Genomic DNA, 22,500 nt, shown 5'->3' on the forward strand with positions numbered 1-22,500 from the left:
CGCACCTCGCCTGCACCTTGGCCGGGGTGGGCACCTTGGCTGGGTTTGCCCAGGGTGCGCTCCGAAGCGGGGTTACTGGAGCGCCCCCTCTTTTTTTGTCAGAGCGTTTGGTGGGGTTTCTCGCATTGGCTCTTCCCAGGCCCGGTTGTTGGGTGCGCTCCCACCCTGGCGCGCGCGAAGTTGGAAGTTGGGTTAATTGCCCGGGCGCGCACCTTCGCCAGGGTGGGCACCTTGGTGCGCACACCTTGGCTGGGCTGCGCACCAGGGCGGGCTCAAGATGGCACCAGCATTCCCTTTTTCTCACTATCTTTCAAAACGGAAATTTTAAAATCTCATTTTTTTTTTGCCTTTTATGGAAATTAGTGAAGGCATCGCATCAAAGGTGCGCACCTCGCTGCCCACCTTGGTGTGCTCCGAGGTGCCCACCACGGTGCGCAACGCCGGTGCGAACCCGGGAGCGCCCCGATGTGTGCTCCAAGGTGCGGCGTGCACGAAGTCGGACCCCGGTTTGCCCCGGGTGCGCACCTCGCGTGCACCTTGGTGCGCACACCTTGGCTGGGTTGCGCGGCCTGGTGGGCACCATGGTGCGCACCAAGGAGCGCTCCGAAGTGTGCTCCAAGGTGCGGCGTGCACGAAGTCGGAGCCCGGTTTGCCCCGGGTACGCACCTTCGCCGGGGTGGGCACCTCGGCTGGGTTGCGCGCCCTGGTGCGCACCAAGGAGCGCTCCGAAGTGTGCTCCAAGGTGCGGCGTGCACGAAGTCGGAGCCCGGTTTGCCCCGGGTGCGCACCTCGCGTGCACCTTCGGCGGGGTTGCGCGCCCTGGTGGGCACCATGGTGCGCACCAAGGAGCGCTCCGAAGTGTGCTCCAAGGTGCGGCGTGCACGAAGTCGGAGCCCGGTTTGCCCCGGGTGCGCACCTCGCGTGCACCTTCGGCGGGGTTGCGCGCCCTGGTGGGCACCATGGTGCGCACCAAGGAGCGCTCCGAAGTGTGCTCCAAGGTGCGGCGTGCACGAAGTCGGAGCCCGGTTTGCCCCGGGTGCGCACCTCGCGTGCACCTTCGCCGCGGTGGGCACCATGGCGTGCACGAAGTCGGAGCCCGGTTTGCCCCGGGTGCGCACCTCGCGTGCACCTTCGCCGGGGTGGGCACCTCGGCTGGGTTGCGCGCCCTGGTGCGCACCAAGGAGCGCTCCGAAGTGTGCTCCAAGGTGCGGCGTGCACGAAGTCGGAGCCCGGTTTGCCCCGGGTGCGCACCTCGCGTGCACCTTCGCCAGGGTGGGCACCTCGGTGCGCACACCTTCTCAATGTTTTCTTGCCTTTTCTGGAAATTGGTGAAGGCAGCGCATCAAAGGTGCGCACCTCGGTGTGCTCCGAGGTGCGAACCCGAGAGCGCTCCGAGGTGCCCACGAAGTCGAAAGTCGGGTTAATTGCATTGTTTTCCCCGGGTGCGCTCCGAGGTGCGCAACATCGGCGCGCACCAAGGAGGGCTCCGAAGTGTGCTCCAAGGTGCGCACGATGGCGTGCACCTCTGGTGCGCACGATTCGGAGCTCGGTTTGACCGGGGTGCGCACACCTTGGCTGGGTTGCGCACCTTTTGTGCGCTCCAAGGTGCGCACGAAGTCGGAGCTCGGTTTGCCCCGGGTGCGCACCTTCGCCAGGGTGCGCACCTTGATGCGCACGCCTTGGCTGGGCTGCGCACCTTGGTGGGCGCCATGGTGCGCACCTTTCGTGCGCTCCAAGGTGCGCACGAAGTCGGAGCTCGGTTTGCCCCGGGTGCGCACCTTGGTGGGCGCCATGGTGCACTCCGAGGTGCCCAAGATTGGTGCGCACCAAGGAGCGCTCCGAAGTGCGCTCCAAGGTGCGCGCGAAGTCGAAAGTTGGGTTAATTGTCCGGTTTGCCTCGGGTGCGCACCTTGCGTGCACCTTCGCCAGGGTGGGCGCCTTGGTGCGCACACCTTGGCTGGGCTGCGCACACCTTGGCACCCGCGTTTCCTTCATTTTAAATTTTTTTTTTTTACAATCTCTCAAGTGGGAAATTCTATAATCTCAACTTTTTTTGCCTTTTCAGGAAACTTTTGAATGGAGCGCATCATTGGTGCGCTCCGAAGTGTGCTCCAAAGCTCTCTCCAGCTGCGTGCACCTGCCCCGGCCGCGCACCCGGCCCCGCCCAGCTTCGCTCACCTGTCCCGGGCGTCTGGTGCGGAACCTTAGAGTAAGAAACATCACCGTGCACCTTGGCCAACGTGCGCGACTCGACCGAGCGCGCACTGGCCGAGGTGCACACCGATTTCACCTGGGTGCGCGCGCAGCACCTCGGGCGCACCGGGGTGCGCGCACAACGCCCGGGTTGCACCGTGGCCTGTGTGCTCGGGGCGCCTCGGGTGCGCGCTCGGTGTCGCCCCCGCGCGCGCGGTAGTGCGGGCAGCGCACCCCGGCCCGGCCCGGCCCCGACGAGAACGCAAACGGGCAAAAGGTTTATTCAAATAGCATTGCGATGCCCGGCGAAAAACTAAAAAAGGGTGCAACACCGGGACTTCCCGGGAGGTCACCCATCCCAGTACTACTCCGGCCCAAGCGCGCTTAACTGCGGAGTTCTGATGGGATCCGGTGCACTAACGCTGGTATGATCGCACCCGTTATGAGCTTGTCGCAGTGTGTACTTAGCAAACCGCGACCCACGTGCGAATCCACCCCGGCCACCCACCCCCGTCGAGGTGCACACCCTCCCTCGCGAAGTGCGCCCCGTTCGCCAAGTGTGAGCCCTGCCCGGGTGCGCGCACCTTGCTAGGGCGTCGGGTGTGCACCCGGCCCGGCCTACGTGCGTGCACCTGTAGGGGGCGTCGTGTGCGTGCAGTGTCCCGTCTGCAACGCGGTGCCCACACACCACCTCGGGCGCAACGACCTGCGCTCACATGTGGGCCGAGTGCACCTTGGTGCATGTTCGGGGCGCCTCGGGTGCACGCTCGATCTTGCCCCGGTGCACCAAGGCGCTCGGTTTGCCCCGGGTGCGCACTTGGTGCAAGGTGGGCACCCAAAATAGGGATCAAGCACCAAAACACAAGTTTCGGGATGCAAAATGGGACCCAAGGACCACAAATGCGTTCCAAGACCCATGATGGGTCCACGAGAACAAAAATGTGTTCCGAGACTTAATAAACAAATATTGGGTTTTAGGAGAAGAAACATGCTCTGATGCCCAAAACGAGAATCGACCCCGAAAAGGCCACAGGCCAAAAGTGGGATGCGAGACAAAAAAAAATGGGACCCGAGGACCAAAATTGGGTTCCCAGGTCGAAGACAGGGCAACCGGACAAGAAACGACCTCTAAGGCTCGAAATGAGTCCCGACGACTAAAACTTGACAAGAAGCACCCATCAGGCACCCAACTCGACACCCATGGGATGCCGACCCACCCGGGCTTCCACCTAGCACACCTTGGCACCCACCCACCCTCGCACCCAACCTCGCACCCAACTTAGCACCTTTGAACCCACATTGGCACTCACCCTGACCCTGGCACCTTGGAACCCACATTGGCACTCACCTTGACCCTGGCACCCACCTTTGCACTCACCTTGGGACCCACCCTGGCTCCCACCTCGGCACCCACCCAGACACCCACCTTGGTTCCTTGGCACCCACCTTGGATCCTTGGCACCCACCCCGACACCCACCTTGGCACGCAACTTGGCTACTTGCCACCCACCTTGGCTCCTTGACGCCCACCCCGACAACCACCCCGTGACCTACCCTGGCTAGGGTTGGTGCACACCCACCCTGGTGCCCACCTTGGCACCCACCCTATGACCCACCTTGGCACGCACCTTAGTACCCACCCCGTTACCCACCCTAGGACCCACCCCGTGACCCACCTTGGCCAGGGTGGGTGCCTTGGTGCGCACAACTTGCCTGGGCTGCACACCAGGGCGGGCTCAAGATGGCACCCGCGTTCCGTTTTTTTCACTATCTTTCAAAACGGAAATTTTAAAATCTCATTTTTTTCTTTTTTTTGCCTTTTCTGGAAATTAGTGAAGGCAGCGCATCAAAGGTGCGCAATGCTGGTGCGAACCCGGGAGCGCTCCGATGTGTGCTCCAAGGTGCGGCGTGCACGAAGTCCGAGCCCGGTTTGCCCCGGGTGCGCACCTCGCGTGCACCTTCGCCGGGGTGAGCACCTTGGCTGGGTTGCGCGCCCTGGTGCGTACCAAGGAGCGCTCTGAAGTGTGCTCCAAGGTGCGGCGTGCACGAAGTCGGAGCCCGGTTTGCCCCGGGTGTGCACCTCGGGTGCGCACCTCGCGTGCACCTTCGCTGCGGTGGGCACCTTGGCTGGGTTGCGCGCCTTGGTGGGCACCATGCAGTGCACGAAGTCGGAGCCCGGTTTGCCCCGGGCGCGCACCTCCGCCAGGGTGGGCACCTTGGTGCGCACAACTTGCCTGGGCTGCGCATCAGGAAGGGCTCAAGATGGCACCCGCGTTCCGTTTTTTTCACTATCTTTCAGAACGGAAATTTTAAAATCTCGTTTTTTTTTGCCTTTTCTGGAAATTAGTGAAGGCAGCGCATCAAAGGTGCGCAACGCTGGTGCGAACCTGGGAGCGCTCCGATGTGTGCTCCAAGGTGCGGCGTGCACGAAGTCGGAGCCCGGTTTGCCTCGGGTGCGCCCTGGTGGGCACCATGGTGCGCACCAAGGAGCGCTCCGAAGTGTGCTCCAAGGTGCGGCCTGCACGAAGTCGGAGCCCGGTTTGCCCCGGGTGTGCACCTCGGGTGGGCACCTTGGTGCGCATGCCTTGCCTGGGCTGCGCACCAGGGCGGGCTCAAGATGGCACCCGCGTTCCTTTTTTTTCACTATCTTTCAAAACGGAAATTTTAAAATCTCATTTTTTTTTGCCTTTTTCTGGAAATTAGTGAAGGCAGCGCATCAAAGGTGCGCACCTCGCTGCCCACCACGGTGCGCAACGCCGGTGGGCACCCGGGAGTGCTTCGAAGTGTGCTCCAAGGTGCTGCGTGCACGTTGTCGGAGCCCGGTTTGCCCCGGGTGCGCACCTCGCGTGCACCTTCGTCGGGGTGGGCACCTTGGCTTGGTTTGCCCCGGCTGCGCTCCGAAGCGGGGTTATTGGAGCGCCGCCTCTTTTTTTGTCGGAGCGTTTGGTGGGGTTTCTCGCATTGGCTCTTCCGAGGCCCGGTTGCCACCCTGGCGCGCACGAAGTCGGAAGTAGGGTTAATTGCCCGGGTGCGCACCTTTGCCAGGGTGGCACCTTACCTGGGCTGCGCACCAGGGCGGGCTCAAGATGGCACGCGCGTTCCGTTTTTTTCACTATCTTTCAAAACGGAAATTTTAAAATCTCCTTTTTTTTTTGCCTTTTCTGGAAATTAGTGAAGGCAGCGCATCAAAGGTGCGCACCTCGCTGCCCACCTTGGTGTGCTCTGAGGTGCGCACCCGGGAGCGCTACGAAGTGTGCTCCAAGGTGCGGCGTGCACGTTGTCGGAGCCCGGTTTGCCCCGGGTGCGCACCTCGCCTGCACCTTGGCCGGGGTGGGCACCTTGGCTGGGTTTGCCCAGGGTGCGCTCCGAAGCGGGGTTACTGGAGCGCCCCCTCTTTTTTTGTCAGAGAGTTTGGTGGGGTTTCTCGCATTGGCTCTTCCCAGGCCCGGTTGTTGGGTGCGCTCCCACCCTGGCGCGCGCGAAGTTGGAAGTTGGGTTAATTGCCCGGGCGCGCACCTTCGCCAGGGTGGGCACCTTGGTGCGCAAACCTTGGCTGGGCTGCGCACCAGGGCGGGCTCAAGATGGCACCAGCATTCCCTTTTTCTCACTATCTTTCAAAACGGAAATTTTAAAATCTCGTTTTTTTTTTGCCTTTTATGGAAATTAGTGAAGGCATCGCATCAAAGGTGCGCACCTCGCTGCCCACCTTGGTGTGCTCCGAGGTGCCCACCACGGTGCGCAACGCCGGTGCGAACCCGGGAGCGCCCCGATGTGTGCTCCAAGGTGCGGCGTGCACGAAGTCGGACCCCGGTTTGCCCCGGGTGCGCACCTCGCGTGCACCTTGGTGCGCACACCTTGGCTGGGTTGCGCGGCCTGGTGGGCACCATGGTGCGCACCAAGGAGCGCTCCGAAGTGTGCTCCAAGGTGCGGCGTGCACGAAGTCGGAGCCCGGTTTGCCCCGGGTGCGCACCTTCGCCGCGGTGGGCACCATGGCGTGCACGAAGTCGGAGCCCGGTTTGCCCCGGGTGCGCACCTCGCGTGCACCTTCGCCGGGGTGGGCACCTCGGCTGGGTTGCGCGCCCTGGTGCGCACCAAGGAGCGCTCTGAAGTGTGCTCCAAGGTGCGGCGTGCACGAAGTCGGAGCCCGGTTTGCCCCGGGTGTGCACCTCGGGTGCGCACCTCGCGTGCACCTTCGCTGCGGTGGGCACCTTGGCTGGGTTGCGCGCCTTGGTGGGCACCATGCAGTGCACGAAGTCGGAGCCCGGATTGCCCCGGGCGCGCACCTCCGCCAGGGTGGGCACCTTGGTGCGCACAACTTGCCTGGGCTGCGCACCAGGAAGGGCTCAAGATGGCACCCGCGTTCCGTTTTTTTCACTATCTTTCAGAACGGAAATTTTAAAATCTCGTTTTTTTTTGCCTTTTCTTGAAATTAGTGAAGGCAGCGCATCAAAGGTGCGCAACGCTGGTGCGAACCTGGGAGCGCTCCGATGTGTGCTCCAAGGTGCGGCGTGCACGAAGTCGGACCCCGGTTTGCCCCGGGTGCGCACCTCGCGTGCACCTTGGTGCGCACACCTTGGCTGGGTTGCGCGCCCTGGTGGGCACCATGGTGCGCACCAAGGAGCGCTCCGAAGTGTGCTCCAAGGTGCGGCGTGCACGAAGTCGGAGCCCGGTTTGCCCCGGGTGCGCACCTCGCGTGCACCTTCGCCGCGGTGGGCACCATGGCGTGCACGAAGTCGGAGCCCGGTTTGCCCCGGGTGCGCACCTCGCGTGCACCTTCGCCGGGGTGGGCACCTTGGTGTGCAGACCTTGGCTGGGTTGCGCGCCCTGGTGGGCACCATGGTGCGCACCAAGGAGCGCTCCGAAGTGTGCTCCAAGGTGCGGCCTGCACGAAGTCGGAGCCCGGTTTGCCCCGGGTGTGCACCTCGGGTGGGCACCTTGGTGCGCATGCCTTGCCTGGGCTGCGCACCAGGGCGGGCTCAAGATGGCACCCGCGTTCCTTTTTTTTCACTATCTTTCAAAACGGAAATTTTAAAATCTCATTTTTTTTTGCCTTTTTCTGGAAATTAGTGAAGGCAGCGCATCAAAGGTGCGCACCTCGCTGCCCACCACGGTGCGCAACGCCGGTGGGCACCCGGGAGTGCTTCGAAGTGTGCTCCAAGGTGCTGCGTGCACGTTGTCGGAGCCCGGTTTGCCCCGGGTGCGCACCTCGCGTGCACCTTCGTCGGGGTGGGCACCTTGGCTGGGTTTGCCCCGGCTGCGCTCCGAAGCGGGGTTATTGGAGCGCCGCCTCTTTTTTTGTCGGAGCGTTTGGTGGGGTTTCTCGCATTGGCTCTTCCGAGGCCCGGTTGCCACCCTGGCGCGCACGAAGTCGGAAGTAGGGTTAATTGCCCGGGTGCGCACCTTTGCCAGGGTGGGCACCTTACCTGGGCTGCGCACCAGGGCGGGCTCAAGATGGCACGCGCGTTCCGTTTTTTTCACTATCTTTCAAAACGGAAATTTTAAAATCTCCTTTTTTTTTTGCCTTTTCTGGAAATTAGTGAAGGCAGCGCATCAAAGGTGCGCACCTCGCTGCCCACCTTGGTGTGCTCTGAGGTGCGCACCCGGGAGCGCTACGAAGTGTGCTCCAAGGTGCGGCGTGCACGTTGTCGGAGCCCGGTTTGCCCCGGGTGCGCACCTCGCCTGCACCTTGGCCGGGGTGGGCACCTTGGCTGGGTTTGCCCAGGGTGCGCTCCGAAGCGGGGTTACTGGAGCGCCCCCTCTTTTTTTGTCAGAGCGTTTGGTGGGGTTTCTCGCATTGGCTCTTCCCAGGCCCGGTTGTTGGGTGCGCTCCCACCCTGGCGCGCGCGAAGTTGGAAGTTGGATTAATTGCCCGGGCGCGCACCTTCGCCAGGGTGGGCACCTTGGTGCGCACACCTTGGCTGGGCTGCGCACCAGGGCGGGCTCAAGATGGCACCAGCATTCCCTTTTTCTCACTATCTTTCAAAACGGAAATTTTAAAATCTCGTTTTTTTTTTGCCTTTTATGGAAATTAGTGAAGGCATCGCATCAAAGGTGCGCACCTCGCTGCCCACCTTGGTGTGCTCCGAGGTGCCCACCACGGTGCGCAACGCCGGTGCGAACCCGGGAGCGCCCCGATGTGTGCTCCAAGGTGCGGCGTGCACGAAGTCGGACCCCGGTTTGCCCCGGGTGCGCACCTCGCGTGCACCTTGGTGCGCACACCTTGGCTGGGTTGCGCGGCCTGGTGGGCACCATGGTGCGCACCAAGGAGCGCTCCGAAGTGTGCTCCAAGGTGCGGCGTGCACGAAGTCGGAGCCCGGTTTGCCCCGGGTACGCACCTCGCGTGCACCTTCGCCGGGGTGGGCACCTCGGCTGGGTTGCGCGCCCTGGTGCGCACCAAGGAGCGCTCCGAAGTGTGCTCCAAGGTGCGGCGTGCACGAAGTCGGAGCCCGGTTTGCCCCGGGTGCGCACCTTCGCCGCGGTGCGCACCATGGCGTGCACGAAGTCGGAGCCCGGTTTGCCCCGGGTGCGCACCTCGCGTGCACCTTCGGCGGGGTTGCGCGCCCTGGTGGGCACCATGGTGCGCACCAAGGAGCGCTCCGAAGTGTGCTCCAAGGTGCGGCGTGCACGAAGTCGGAGCCCGGTTTGCCCCGGGTGCGCACCTCGCGTGCACCTTCGGCGGGGTTGCGCGCCCTGGTGGGCACCATGGTGCGCACCAAGGAGCGCTCCGAAGTGTGCTCCAAGGTGCGGCGTGCACGAAGTCGGAGCCCGGTTTGCCCCGGGTGCGCACCTCGCGTGCACCTTCGCCGCGGTGGGCACCATGGCGTGCACGAAGTCGGAGCCCGGTTTGCCCCGGGTGCGCACCTCGCGTGCACCTTCGCCGGGGTGGGCACCTCGGCTGGGTTGCGCGCCCTGGTGCGCACCAAGGAGCGCTCCGAAGTGTGCTCCAAGGTGCGGCGTGCACGAAGTCGGAGCCCGGTTTGCCCCGGGTGCGCACCTCGCGTGCACCTTCGCCAGGGTGGGCACCTCGGTGCGCACACCTTCTCAATGTTTTCTTGCCTTTTCTGGAAATTGGTGAAGGCAGCGCATCAAAGGTGCGCACCTCGGTGTGCTCCGAGGTGCGAACCCGAGAGCGCTCCGAGGTGCCCACGAAGTCGAAAGTCGGGTTAATTGCATTGTTTTCCCCGGGTGCGCTCCGAGGTGCGCAACATCGGCGCGCACCAAGGAGGGCTCCGAAGTGTGCTCCAAGGTGCGCACGATGGCGTGCACCTCTGGTGCGCACGATTCGGAGCTCGGTTTGACCGGGGTGCGCACACCTTGGCTGGGTTGCGCACCTTTTGTGCGCTCCAAGGTGCGCACGAAGTCGGAGCTCGGTTTGCCCCGGGTGCGCACCTTCGCCAGGGTGCGCACCTTGATGCGCACGCCTTGGCTGGGCTGCGCACCTTGGTGGGCGCCATGGTGCGCACCTTTCGTGCGCTCCAAGGTGCGCACGAAGTCGGAGCTCGGTTTGCCCCGGGTGCGCACCTTGGTGGGCGCCATGGTGCACTCCGAGGTGCCCAAGATTGGTGCGCACCAAGGAGCGCTCCGAAGTGCGCTCCAAGGTGCGCGCGAAGTCGAAAGTTGGGTTAATTGTCCGGTTTGCCTCGGGTGCGCACCTTGCGTGCACCTTCGCCAGGGTGGGCGCCTTGGTGCGCACACCTTGGCTGGGCTGCGCACACCTTGGCACCCGCGTTTCCTTCATTTTAAATTTTTTTTTTTTACAATCTCTCAAGTGGGAAATTCTATAATCTCAACTTTTTTTGCCTTTTCAGGAAACTTTTGAATGGAGCGCATCATTGGTGCGCTCCGAAGTGTGCTCCAAAGCTCTCTCCAGCTGCGTGCACCTGCCCCGGCCGCGCACCCGGCCCCGCCCAGCTTCGCTCACCTGTCCCGGGCGTCTGGTGCGGAACCTTAGAGTAAGAAACATCACCGTGCACCTTGGCCAACGTGCGCGACTCGACCGAGCGCGCACTGGCCGAGGTGCACACCGATTTCACCTGGGTGCGCGCGCAGCACCTCGGGCGCACCGGGGTGCGCGCACAACGCCCGGGTTGCACCGTGGCCTGTGTGCTCGGGGTGCCTCGGGTGCGCGCTCGGTGTCGCCCCCGCGCGCGCGGTAGTGCGGGCAGCGCACCCCGGCCCGGCCCGGCCCCGACGAGAACGCAAACGGGCAAAAGGTTTATTCAAATAGCATTGCGACGCCCGGCGAAAAACTAAAAAAGGGTGCAACACCGGGACTTCCCGGGAGGTCACCCATCCCAGTACTACTCCGGCCCAAGCGCGCTTAACTGCGGAGTTCTGATGGGATCCGGTGCACTAATGCTGGTATGATCGCACCCGTTATGAGCTTGTCGCAGTGTGTACTTAGCAAACCGCGACCCACGTGCGAATCCACCCCGGCCACCCACCCCCGTCGAGGTGCACACCCTCCCTCGCGAAGTGCGCCCCGTTCGCCAAGTGTGAGCCCTGCCCGGGTGCGCGCACCTTGCTAGGGCGTCGGGTGTGCACCCGGCCCGGCCTACGTGCGTGCACCTGGAGGGGGCGTCGTGTGCGTGCAGTGTCCCGTCTGCAACGCGGTGCCCACACACCACCTCGGGCGCAACGACCTGCGCTCACATGTGGGCCGAGTGCACCTTGGTGCATGTTCGGGGCGCCTCGGGTGCACGCTCGATCTTGCCCCGGTGCACCAAGGCGCTCGGTTTGCCCCGGGTGCGCACTTGGTGCAAGGTGGGCACCCAAAATAGGGATCAAGCACCAAAACACAAGTTTCGGGATGCAAAATGGGACCCAAGGACCACAAATGCGTTCCAAGACCCATGATGGGTCCACGAGAACAAAAATGTGTTCCGAGACTTAATAAACAAATATTGGGTTTTAGGAGAAGAAACATGCTCTGATGCCCAAAACGAGAATCGACCCCGAAAAGGCCACAGGCCAAAAGTGGGATGCGAGACAAAAAAAAATGGGACCCGAGGACCAAAATTGGGTTCCCAGGTCGAAGACAGGGCAACCGGACAAGAAACGACCTCTAAGGCTCGAAATGAGTCCCGACGACTAAAACTTGACAAGAAGCACCCATCAGGCACCCAACTCGACACCCATGGGATGCCGACCCACCCGGGCTTCCACCTAGCACACCTTGGCACCCACCCACCCTCGCACCCAACCTCGCACCCAACTTAGCACCTTTGAACCCACATTGGCACTCACCCTGACCCTGGCACCTTGGAACCCACATTGGCACTCACCTTGACCCTGGCACCCACCTTTGCACTCACCTTGGGACCCACCCTGGCTCCCACCTCGGCACCCACCCAGACACCCACCTTGGTTCCTTGGCACCCACCTTGGATCCTTGGCACCCACCCCGACACCCACCTTGGCACGCAACTTGGCTACTTGCCACCCACCTTGGCTCCTTGACGCCCACCCCGACAACCACCCCGTGACCTACCCTGGCTAGGGTTGGTGCACACCCACCCTGGTGCCCACCTTGGCACCCACCCTATGACCCACCTTGGCACGCACCTTAGTACCCACCCCGTTACCCACCCTAGGACCCACCCCGTGACCCACCTTGGCCAGGGTGGGTGCACCCACCCTGGTGCCCACCTTGGCACCCACCCATCCTAGCACCCAGCCTGTGACCGGGCTTGGAACCCAACCTTGCACCCGCACCCGTCTTGGCCAGTGTGGGTGCGCACCCATCCTGGCACCCACGTTGTGACACACCCTTTAACCCACGCACCCTAGCACCCACGTTGGCACCCACCTTGGAACCCAACCTAGCAACTTGGCACCCACCCCGTGACCCACCTTGGCATCCACCATAGCAGTCGCCGACTTGGCACCCACCTCGGCACCCACCTTGACACTTGTGGACCCACCTTGCCACTCACCCTAGCATCGACCCATCCTAGCACCCACCCTGGCACCTTTGCACCCTAGCACTCACCCATCCTAGCACCTAACCTGTGACCCACCTTGACACTCACCCTCGCACCCACCTTGGAACCCAACCTAGCACCCACCCACCCTGACACCAACCCTAGCACCTACCCACCCTTGCACCCACCCTGTGACCCATCTTGGCACCCACCCATCCTACCACTCAACCTATCACCCACCTTCTCACCCACCTTGGCATCCACCTTAGCACCCACCCACACTGGCACCTTGGCACCCACCTCGGGCAAGGTGGGTGCACACCCACCCTGGCACCCAATTTAGAACCCACCGAGCATGTTACCCACCTTGGCACCCACATTGCAGCCCACCCTAGTACCCACCCTATGACCCACATTGGCATCCACACCCTAGCACCCAGGCACCTCGACACCCGCCTTGACACCCACCCTAGCACTGAACCTGTGACCCACCTTGGAACTCACCCTAGAACCCACCCACCCTGTGAACCACCTTGGCATCCACCTTAGCACCCACCCACCTTGGCACCCACTCTAGCACTCACCCATCCTAACACCCAACTTGTTACCCACCTTGGCACCCGCCCTCGCGTCCACCTTGAAACCCACCCTAGCACCCACCCACGCAGGAGCCCACCTTGGCACCCAACCTAACACCCACGCATCCTGGCACCCAACTTGTGACCCACCTTGGAACCCACCCTAGTACCCACCTTTGAACCCACTATATCACCAACCCACCTTGGCACCCACCCTATGACCCTCTTTGGAATCCACCCTAGCACGCACCCACCCTGGCACCCACCATGGAGCGCACCCTAGCACCCACCCACCTCGGCACGCACCTCAACACCCACCTTGGTGTGCGCACTGCGCCAACCTCTCAAAGACCCTATGTGGTGCGCTCCAAAGTGTACACCTTTGGTGCGCTCCAAGGTGCGCACCTTTGGTGCACACCGAGGTGCACACCAAAGTGTGCACCGAGGTGAGCACCAAAGTGCACTCCAGGGTGCACACCAAGGCGTGCACCTTTGGTGCGGTCAATGCAAACGAATTCGGAAGTTGGGGTCGATGTCCTAATCGCTGCTGCAGACTACACGTATGAGAATCGGACAAATAGCTTTATATAGGGGAGGTGTTGCGTTTGATGGGTCGACTCCCCTGGTTGTGTGCACTGCACCAACTTCAAAGACCCTGTCTTGTTTAAGAAGTCAAAAGTTGGGGTGGATGTCCTAATCATTGCTGCAGTCTACGCATGTATGAGAATCAGACAAATAGCTTATATAGGGGAGGTGTTGCATTCGGTGGGTTGACTCCCCTGGTTGTGCGCACTGCGCCAACCTCAAAGACCCCGCATAGCAGAAGAAGTCGGAAGTCGGATTTTGGTGAGCACCAAGGCGTGCACCTTTGGTGCGGTCAACGCAGACGAATTCAGAAGTTGGGGTGGATGTCCTAATCGTTGTTGCAGGCTACACATGTATGAGAATCAGACAAATAGCTTATATAGGGGAGGTGTTGGGTTTGATGGGTCAACTCCCTTGGTTGTGCGCATTACGCCAACCTCAAAGACCTTGTTTTCGTTAAGAAGTCAAAAGTTGGGGTCAATGTCCTAATGGCTCCTGCAGGATACACATGTATGAGAATCGGACAAATAGCTTATATAGGGGAGGTGTTGGGTTTGATGGGTCGACTCCCCTGGTTGTGCGCATTACGTCAACCTCAAAGACCTTGTTTTCGTTAAGAAGTCAAAAGTTGGGGTCGATGTCCTAATTGCTCCTGTAGACTACACATGTATGAGAATCAGACAAATAGCTTATATAGGGGAGGTGTTGGGTTTGATGGGTTGACTCCCCTAGTTGTTCGCATTACACCAACCTCAAAGACCTTGTTTTCGTTTAGAAGCCGAAAGTTGGGGTCGATGTCCTAATTGCTCCTGCAGGCTACGCATGTATGAGAATCAGACAAATAGCTTATATAGGGGAGGTGTTGGGTTTGATGGGTCGACTCCCCTGGTTGTGCGCATTGCGCCAACCTCAAAGACCCTGCATTGCGGATGAAGTCGAAAGTCAGAGTTTGGTGTGCTACAAGGTGTGGTCGAAGGTGCTCACCTAGGTGTGCACCTTTGGAGCACAGGAAAAGTGCCCTCCAAAAGTGCGCACCTTTGGAGTGCACAAAAGTGCCCTCCAAAAGTGCGCACCTTTGGAGCGCAGAAAAGTGCCCTCCAAAAAGTGCCCTCCAAAAGTGCGCACCTTTGGAGCGCAGAAAAGTGCCCTCCAAAAAGTGCCCTCCAAAAGTGCGCACCTTTGGAGCGCAGAAAAGTGCCCTCCAAAAAGTGCCCTCCAAAAGTGCGCACCTTTGGAGCGCAGAAAAGTGCCCTCCAAAAAGTGCCCTCCAAAAGTGCGCACCTTTGGAGCGCAGAAAAGTGCCCTCCAAAAAGTGCCCTCCAAAAGTGCGCACCTTTGGAGCGCAGAAAAGTGCCCTCCAAAAAGTGCCCTCCAAAAGTGCGCACCTTTGGAGCGCAGAAAAGTGCCCTCCAAAAAGTGCCCTCCAAAAGTGCGCACCTTTGGAGCGCAGAAAAGTGCCCTCCAAAAAGTGCCCTCCAAAAGTGCGCACCTTTGGAGCGCAGAAAAGTGCCCTCCAAAAAGTGCCCTCCAAAAGTGCGCACCTTTGGAGCGCAGAAAAGTGCCCTCCAAAAAGTGCCCTCCAAAAGTGCGCACCTTTGGAGCGCAGAAAAGTGCCCTCCAAAAGTGCGCACTTTTGGTGCGCACCAAGGCGCTGGTTCGGTCGTTGCAGGCGAGTTCGGAAGTTGGGGTCGATGTCCTGAGCGGAGGTGCAAACTACACAGGTGTCGGAATCGGACAAATAGCTTATATAGGGGAGGTGTATGCTTCGATGGGTCGACTCCCCAGGTTGAGCGCACCGCGCCAACCTCAAAGACCCTACGGTATGGATGAAGTCGGAAGTTGGGTCCGATGACCGATTCGATTAGTAGGTATGCTCATGAGGTCGGAATTTGGGTCCGATGACCTGCCATGTGCAGGAAGGCGAATGTTGACACTGTGCGTTGCAAGGTGCACACCAAGGCGCTGGTGCGGTCTTTTTAGTCGAGTTCGGAAGTTGGGGTCGATGTCCTGATCGGAGGTGCAAGCTACACAGGTGTGGGAATCGGACAAATAGCTTATATAGGGGAGGTGTATGCTTCGTTGGGTCGACTCCCCGGGTTGAGCGCACCGCGCCAACCTCAAAGACCCTACGGTATGGATGAAGTCGGAAGTTGGGTCCGATGACCGATTCGATATGTAGGCATACTCGCGAGGTCGGAATTTGGGTCCGATGACCTGCCACGTGCAGGAAGGCGAATGTTGGCACTGTGCGTTGCAAGGTGCGCACCAAGGCGCTGGTTCGGTCGTTGGAGGCGAGTTCGGAAGTTGGGGTCGATGTCTTGATCGGAGGTGCAAACTACACAGGTGTGGGAATCGGACAAATAGCTTATATAGGGGAGGTGTATGCTTCGTTGGGTCGACTCCCCGGGTTGAGCGCACCGCGCCAACCTCAAAGACCCTACGGTATGGATGAAGTCGGAAGTTGGGTCCGATGACCGATTCGATATGTAGGCATACTCGCGAGGTCGGAATTTGGGTCCGATGACCTGCCATGTGCAGGAAGGCGAATGTTGGGACTGTGCGTCGCAAGGTGCGCACCAAGGCGCTGGTGCCGTCGTTGCAGTCGAGTTCGGAAGTTGGGGTCGATGTCCTGGTCAGAGGTGCAAACTACACAGGTGTGGGAATCGGACAAATAGCTTATATAGGGGAGGTGTATGCTTCGATGGGTCGACTCCCTGGGTTGAGCGCACCGCGCCAACCTCAAAGACCCTACAGTATGGATGAAGTCGGAAGTTGGGTCCGATGACCGATTCGATACGTAGGCATATTGGCGAGGTCTGAATTTGTGTCCGATGACCTGCCATGCGCAGGAAGGCGGAATTTGGGTCCGATGACCGAGTTGATGGCGTGCCATGCGCAGAAAGGCGGAATTTGGGTCCGATGACCGAGTTGATGTTGATGGCCCGCCATGCACAGGAAGGCGGAATTTGGGTCCGATGACCGATTTGAAGGCGTGCCATACGCAAAAAGGCGGAGTTTGGGTCCGATGACCGAGTTGATATTGATGGCCCGCCATGCGCAGGAAGGCGGAATTTGGGTCCGATGACCTGACATACGCATGGAGTCCGACTCGGGGGCCGATGTTCGATTCGATGACTTGCATTGTGGGTAAAGTCGGAAGTTGTGGTCTTTGACCCGATTCGATGACCAGACTTCGGCTGCTTGAGAATCGGACAAATAACTTATATAGGGGAGGTAGTGTTCTCGAGCATCCTCCCCCCGTGCCCGTTTATGTCGATTGATGCTGGTGCTCGACTGGTTGGAGCGCTCGGATGCAAAAATCTTGCACCAGGATTTATCGATTGTGATGGACACGGCAAGTCTCCTGATTGCTATGCAGGAGCTCATCGTGAATCTCTATGCGGCCTTGGTATGGACTCGACCTGCGGAATGGTTCGGCAATGGTAGTCGCTCCAACACGTCCTTGCAATGGCCACAGAGGTGATTCGACTAGAGCTCCAGTCTAGCTTTTGGGTTGCTTGGCGGACTGGTATAGCCGCGATCGAGTTCCGGCCATGAACGTTTTAGATAGCTCTTGGGCTTTCTGGGACGGAAGTCGGAAGTTTGGGCTGTTGTCCGATTTGATGACCATTCTTCGGATGTGTGAGAATCGGACAAATAACTTATATAGGGGACTGTGTTGTCTCACGCAGCCCCCTCCGTGCCCCTCTATCTCGACCGATGTTGGTGCTTGAAAGGGTTGGGATCGCTCGGATTTATAAACGTGCACCACCATTTGTCGAGTGTGAGGGACGCGGCAGGTCTCCTAAATGCTATGCGGGCGCTCTCTGAGAATCTCTATCCGGCCTCGACACAGACTAGTCTTGCTGAATGGTTTGGCACTGGTAGTCGATCCAACACGTCGTTGTTGTGGCCGCCTAGGCGATTCGATTCGAGCCCCCGTCTAGCTTTTGGGTTGCTTGGCGGATTTTGCCCTATCCGCAAGTGAGCTCGGTCCCTAAACGTTCGAGAAACCCGATTGCTATGCGCCGACTCTCTTTCTTGCGAGCCTCCATCTAGCTTTTGGGTCTCTACGGAACGGAAGTCGGAATCTGGGACCGTTGTTTGATTCGACGAGGCAGACTACGGTTGTGCGAGAATCGGACAAATAACTTATATAGGGGAGGTGTTGACTGGAGCATTCTCCCCCGTGCCCCTCTAACTCGACCAATGCTGGCGCTCGAACGGTGGTAGCGCTCGGATTTTCATTGAGCGCCAGCATTGGTCGATTTAGAGGGGCATGCGAGATTCCCGAATGCTATGCGAGGGCTCTAACGGAAATGTCTATTGGTTTCGGTATGGATGCAATTGCGAGTGGTTCGGCAAAGGTAGTCGTTCCGATGCGTCCATGTCGTGGCCAAATCGATAATTCGATTTGAGCCCTCGTATAGCATTTGGGTCTCTCGATGTGATTCCGCATTCCAGTCCCTTTGGGCACTGCTTGAGCCGCATCCCAGGGGGTTCCCTTCCCAATAATCTGCCTCGCAACCCGATTGCTATGCGGTGAGGCTCCTCGGCCGCCTCGGAACTATCTGTGTATCAGACGCATCGCGGGATAAGGGGTTGGCAACGGTAGTCGCCCCAAGCGCGTCCGATGCTTGGACCATTCCGAGGCGGCCCTGAAGCCTCTTCCGTCTAGCCGTTGGGTCCTTCTCGCCGCATCCCTCGCCTCGCACCCCGATTGCTATGCGGTGAGGCTCCTCGGCCGCCTCGGAACTATCTGTGTATCGGACGCGTCGCGGGATAAGGGGTTGTCACTGGTAGTCGCCCCAAGCGCGTCCGATGCTTGGACCATTCCGAGGCGGCCCTGAAGCCTCTTCCGTCTAGCCGTTGGGTCCTTCTCGCCGCATCCCTCGCCTCGCACCCCGATTGCTATGCGGTGAGGCTCCTCGGCCGCCTCGGAACTATCTGTGTATCGGACGCGTCGCGGGATAAGGGGTTGTCATTGGTAGTCGCCCCAAGCGCGTCCGATGCTTGGACCATTCCGAGGCGGCCCTGAAGCCTCTTCCGTCTAGCCGTTGGGTCCTTCTCGCCGCATCCCTCGCCTCGCACCCCGATTGCTATGCGGTGAGGCTCCTCGGCCGCCTCGGAACTATCTGTGTATCGGACGCGTCGCGGGATAAGGGGTTGTCACTGGTAGTCGCCCCAAGCGCGTCCGATGCTTGGACCATTCCGAGGCGGCCCTGAAGCCTCTTCCGTCTAGCCGTTGGGTCCTTCTCGCCGCATCCCTCGCCTCGCACCCCGATTGCTATGCGGTGAGGCTCCTCGGCCGCCTCGGAACTATCTGTGTATCGGACGCGTCGCGGGATAAGGGGTTGTCACTGGTAGTCGCCCCAAGCGCGTTCGATGCTTGGACCATTCCGAGGCGGCCCTGAAGCCTCTTCCGTCTAGCCGTTGGGTCCTTCTCGCCGCATCCCTCGCCTCGCACCCCGATTGCTATGCGGTGAGGCTCCTCGGCCGCCTTGGAACTATCTGTGTATCGGACGCGTCGCGGGATAAGGGGTTGTCACTGGTAGTCGCCCCAAGCGCGTCCGATGCTTGGACCATTCCGAGGCGGACCCGAAGCCTCTTCCGTCTAGCCGTTGGGTCCTTCTCGCCGCATCCTTCGCCTCGCACCCCGATTGCTATGCGGTGAGGCTCCTCGGCCGCCTCGGAACTATCTGTGTATCGGACGCGTCGCGGGATAAGGGGTTGTCACTGGTAGTCGCCCCAAGCGCGTCCGATGCTTGGACCATTCCGAGGCGGACCCGAAGCCTCTTCCGTCTAGCCGTTGGGTCCTTCTCGCCGCATCCCTCGCCTCGCACCCCGATTGCTATGCGGTGAGGCTCCTCGGCCGCCTTGGAACTATCTGTGTATCGGACGCGTCGCGGGATAAGGGGTTGTCACTGGTAGTCGCCCCAAGCGCGTCCGATGCTTGGACCATTCCGAGGCGGACCCGAAGCCTCTTCCGTCTAGCCGTTGGGTCCTTCTCGCCGCATCCCTCGCCTCGCACCCCGATTGCTATGCGGTGAGGCTCCTCGGCCGCCTTGGAACTATCTGTGTATCGGACGCGTCGCGGGATAAGGGGTTGTCACTGGTAGTCGCCCCAAGCGCGTCCGATGCTTGGACCATTCCGAGGCGGACCCGAAGCCTCTTCCGTCTAGCCGTTGGGTCCTTCTCGCCGCATCCCTCGCCTCGCACCCCGATTGCTATGCGGTGAGGCTCCTCGGCCGCCTTGGAACTATCTGTGTATCGGACGCGTCGCGGGATAAGGGGTTGTCACTGGTAGTCGCCCCAAGCGCGTCCGATGCTTGGACCATTCCGAGGCGGCCCCGAAGCCTCTTCCGTCTAGCCGTTGGGTCCTTCTCGCCGCATCCCTCGCCTCGCACCCCGATTGCTATGCGGTGAGGCTCCTCGGCCGCCTTGGAACTATCTGTGTATCGGACGCGTCGCGGGATAAGGGGTTGTCACTGGTAGTCGCCCCAAGCGCGTCCGATGCTTGGACCATTCCGAGGCGGCCCCGAAGCCTCTTCCGTGTAGCCGTTGGGTCCTTCTCGCCGCATCCCTCGCCTCGCACCCCGATTGCTATGCGGTGAGGCTCCTCGGCCGCCTTGGAACTATCTGTGTATCGGACGCGTCGCGGGATAAGGGGTTGTCACTGGTAGTCGCCCCAAGCGCGTCCGATGCTTGGACCATTCCGAGGCGGACCTGAAGCCTCTTCCCTCTAGCCGTTGGGGCTTTCTCGCCGCATCCCTCGCCTCGCACCCTGATTGCTATGCTGTGAGGCTCCTCGGCCGCCTTGGAACTATCTGTGTATCGGACGCATCGCGGGATAAGGGGTTGGCAGTGGTAGTCGCCCCAAGCGCATCCGATGCTTGGACCATTCCGAGGCGGCCCTGCAGCCTCTTCCGTCTAGCCGTTGGGGCCATCTCGCCGCATCCCCCACCTCGCACCACGATTGCTATGCGGTGAGGCTCCTTGGCCGCCTCGGAACTATCTGTGTATCGGACGCATCGCGGGATAAGGGGTTGTCACTGGTAGTCGCCCCAAGCGCGTCCGATGCTTGGACTATTCCGAGGCGGCCCTGCAGCCTCTTCCGTCTAGCCGTTGGGGCCATCTCGCTGCATCCCCCACCTCCTCGGCCGCCTCGGAACTATCTGTGTATCGGACGCATCGCGGGATAAGGGGTTGGCAGTGGTAGTCGCCCCAAGCGCGTCCGATGCTTGGACTATTCCGAGGCAGCCCTGCAGCCTCTTCCGTCTAGCCTTTGGGGCCATCTCGCCGCATCCCTCGCCTCGCACCCCGATTGCTATGCGGTGAGGCTCCTCGGCCGCCTGGGAACTATCTTCGTATCGGACGCATCGCGGGATAAGGGGTTGTCACTGGTAGTCGCCCCAAGCGCGTCCGATGCTTGGACTATTCCGAGGCGGCCCTGTGGCCTCTTCCGTCTAGCCGTTGGGGCCATCTCGCCGCATCCCCCACCTCGCACCCCGATTGCTATGCGGTGAGGCTCTTCGGCCGCCTTGGAACTATCTTCGTATCGGACGCATCGCGGGATAAGGGGTTGTCACTGGTAGTGGCCCCAAGCGCGTCCGATGCTTGGACTATTCCGAGGCGGCCCTGCAGCCTCTTCCGTCTAGCCGTTGGGGCCATCTCGCCGCATCCCCCACCTCGCACCCCGATTGCTATGCGGTGAGGCTCCTCGGCCGCCTTGGAACTATCTTCGTATCGGACGCATCGCGGGATAAGGGGTTGTCACTGGTAGTCGCCCCAAGCGCGTCCGATGCTTGGACTATTCCGACGCGGCCCTGTGGCCTCTTCCGTCTAGCCGTTGGGGCCATCTCGCCGCATCCCCCACCTCGCACCCCGATTGCTATGCGGTGAGGCTCCTCGGCCGCCTTGGAACCATCTTCGTATCGGACGCATCGCGGGATAGGGGGCTGTCACTGGTAGTCGCCCCAAGCGTGTCCGATGCTTGGACCATTCCTAGGCGGCCCTGAAGCCTCTTCCGTCTAGCCGTTGGGGCCTTCCCGCCCCATCCCTCGCCTCGCACCCCCGATTGCTATGCGGTGAGGCTCCTCGGCCGCCTTGGAACCATCTGTGTATCGGACGCATCGCGGGATAAGGGGTTGGCACTGGCAGTCGCCCCAAGCGCGTCCGATGCTTGGACCATTCCGAGGTGGCCCTGAAGCCTCTTCCGTCTAGCCGTTGGGGCCTTCCCGCCCCATCCCTCGCCTCGCACCCCGATTGATATGCGGTGAGGCTCCTCGGCCGCCTTGGAACTATCTGTGTATCGGACGCATCGCGGGATAAGGGGTTGGCACTGGTAGTCGTCCCAATCGCATCCGATGCTTGGACCATTCCGAGGCGGCCCTGCAGCCTCTTCCGTTTAGCCGTCGGGGCCTTCCCGCCGCATCCCTCGCCTCGCATCCCGATTCCTATGCGGTGAGTCTTCTCGGCCGCCGCGGAACTATACCTGTTATTGCTACTGCATCCTTCGGCTGGTAACCTCCTCTGCCGCCTTGGAACGTTCTCTTTGTCGGACGCGTCGCGGGATAAGGGGTTGGCACTGGTAGTCGCCCCAAGCGCGCCCGATGCATAGACCGCTCCGAGTCGACCTTGCTTTCAGCCTCTCACATGCATAGACCTCTCTGAGTCGACCCTGCAGCCTCTCACGTTTAGCCTTTGGAATCTCGCCTCACAACATGATTGCTATCCTTGATGCATCCCTTGCCTCGAGCCCTGATTGCTTTCTTGGCTGCATCCCTCCTCTCCTCACAGCCCGGTTGTCATCACTGCTTCATCCGTCGCTTCATGCATTCTGGCTGCTGGGCCCTTCCCACCGCACACCTCGATTGCTATCTCTTCTGCATCACACACCCCGATTGCTATCTCTGCTACATCCCTCGGCTCTCACTTCTGCATCCTTCGCCTCACACCTCGATTGCTATCAATGCTGCATCCGTAACCTCACACCCCGATTGCTATGCGGGGAGGCTCCTTGGCCGCCTTGGAAATTTCTGTGTGTCGGACGCACCGCGGGATAAGGGGTTGGCACTGGTAGTCGCCCCAAGTGCGCCCGATTCTTAGACCGCTTCGAGGTGACCTCGTAGCCTCTTTCGTCCAGGCTTCCTGCCTTCAACGCCCTTTTTACACCTCGATTGCTATGCGCGGGCTCGTTGGCGTCTATCACCTCTCTGCGA

The 22,500-nt window shown here is 60.8% G+C and overlaps 2 non-coding genes across 2 annotated transcripts; both read right to left on the reverse strand.

Moving 5' to 3' along the window:
- Window positions 1-2,513: 2,513 nt before the first annotated feature.
- On the reverse strand, window positions 2,514-2,632 carry LOC131869350 (5S ribosomal RNA). Its single transcript, XR_009367734.1, has one exon. It is a non-coding gene; the product is annotated as a 5S ribosomal RNA (ribosomal RNA).
- A 7,817-nt stretch (window positions 2,633-10,449) lies between these two features.
- Window positions 10,450-10,568, reverse strand: LOC131869364 (5S ribosomal RNA). Its single transcript, XR_009367748.1, has one exon. It is a non-coding gene; the product is annotated as a 5S ribosomal RNA (ribosomal RNA).
- Window positions 10,569-22,500: the final 11,932 nt, after the last annotated feature.

This window comes from Cryptomeria japonica, unplaced genomic scaffold (genome assembly GCF_030272615.1).
Source record: "Cryptomeria japonica unplaced genomic scaffold, Sugi_1.0 HiC_scaffold_245, whole genome shotgun sequence".
Lineage (NCBI taxonomy): Eukaryota > Viridiplantae > Streptophyta > Pinopsida > Cupressales > Cupressaceae > Cryptomeria > Cryptomeria japonica.